This window comes from Micropterus dolomieu, linkage group LG12 (genome assembly GCF_021292245.1).
Source record: "Micropterus dolomieu isolate WLL.071019.BEF.003 ecotype Adirondacks linkage group LG12, ASM2129224v1, whole genome shotgun sequence".
In the NCBI taxonomy this organism is placed as follows: Eukaryota; Metazoa; Chordata; class Actinopteri; order Centrarchiformes; family Centrarchidae; genus Micropterus; species Micropterus dolomieu.
Genome location: NC_060161.1, coordinates 35,068,286 through 35,069,569, shown reverse-complemented (window position 1 = coordinate 35,069,569; position 1,284 = coordinate 35,068,286). Strand labels below are relative to the sequence as shown.

Sequence of the window (1,284 nt, the reverse complement as noted above, 5' to 3'; positions counted from 1 at the left end):
CATACAGCCATATTTCACTGAACAGGACTCTTTTGCTTCTCAAGCCTAAGTGAGTGTGTAAAGCTCCTTTTGTGGTTTTTATGAGCTAACAACCACCTAATAAGTTCTAAATGGAGTTTTAATACCAAAATACAACTGTATGATGGGTGTGGGACGCTGATTTGAGCTGTTGTGATTTTGGGCCCCTATGTGTCAAATTTAACTCACTTCTGTTGTTTTACACAGATCAGTGACAGGACAGTGTTTCACCACATCTCACCTTTACAGCAAACAATACCAATTTCATACAGCCATATTTCACCGAACAGGACTCATGTAAAGATTTGTACATGAAAACCTCTAAAAGGTACAAGCAGGCTGTTTTAGCCTGTACACACTGAGTTGATGGCTTCCAGTGACCTGTTGGACTTTGGAGTCAAATTTAACTCACTTTCTGTTGTTTTACACAGATCAGTCACAGGACAGAGTGTTTCACCACATCTCACCTTTACAGCAAACAATACCAATATCATACAGCCATATTTCACTGAACAGGACTCTTTTGCTTCTCAAGCCTAAGTGAGTGTGTAAAGCTCCTTTTGTGGTTTTTATGAGCTAACAACCACCTAATAAGTTCTAAATGGAGTTTTAATACCAAAATACAACTGTATGATGGGTGTGGGACGCTGATTTGAGCTGTTGTGATTTATGGCCCCTATGGGTTAGGGAAGAAAAAATTGGAATGTCGACGCCGAAGGCGGCGACATTGAGTGCACAGGCCATCCACTGCCAGCTAGCTCTTAGCCCTTACCTCTCATTGAGGCCTCCTGGAATCAAAGTGCCCAGACGGTGAATCCAGAGCCTCTCCTCACGCCGTCTCTGAGCTGTGGACCATCTGGGGTTACACTGCAGGATCAGTGCAGTGAGTTGGGACCAGCCATGCTCAATAAAATGTTGACCAGTGGGATGTGTGTGTCTTTCTTCCTCCCAATGTTATACCTGTGTTGTGTGAACCTGGTCAAAAGGGTGTTCCCCGTCTCACCAACATACTGAATGTTACACTGCCTACATCTAATCAAATAAACACAATTCCTGGAATGAACACTTCCATGCCTATGTGTAGGAAAAACATTGTTGTTGTGTGGGTTCAGCACCCAGGGATGGTGCCTAAAAAATTCTCCGTGTCCTATGGATCTAGAGTGAGTAGTTGCTGCCAGCTTGGCCTTGACTAAAGTGTCTTGCAGATTTTTGTTTTTCCTGTATGCAGCGATGAGTCTATGGTTCTGTAACAGCTGGGTGGTGGAT

General features: G+C 43.5%; 1 protein-coding gene across 1 annotated transcript in view; it reads right to left on the bottom strand.

Annotated features, from left to right (window-relative positions):
- The window catches only part of LOC123980885 (zinc finger protein 208-like), an 808,576-nt gene that overhangs the window by 353,116 nt on the left and 454,176 nt on the right, over positions 1 to 1,284 (bottom strand). The window lies entirely within an intron of this gene.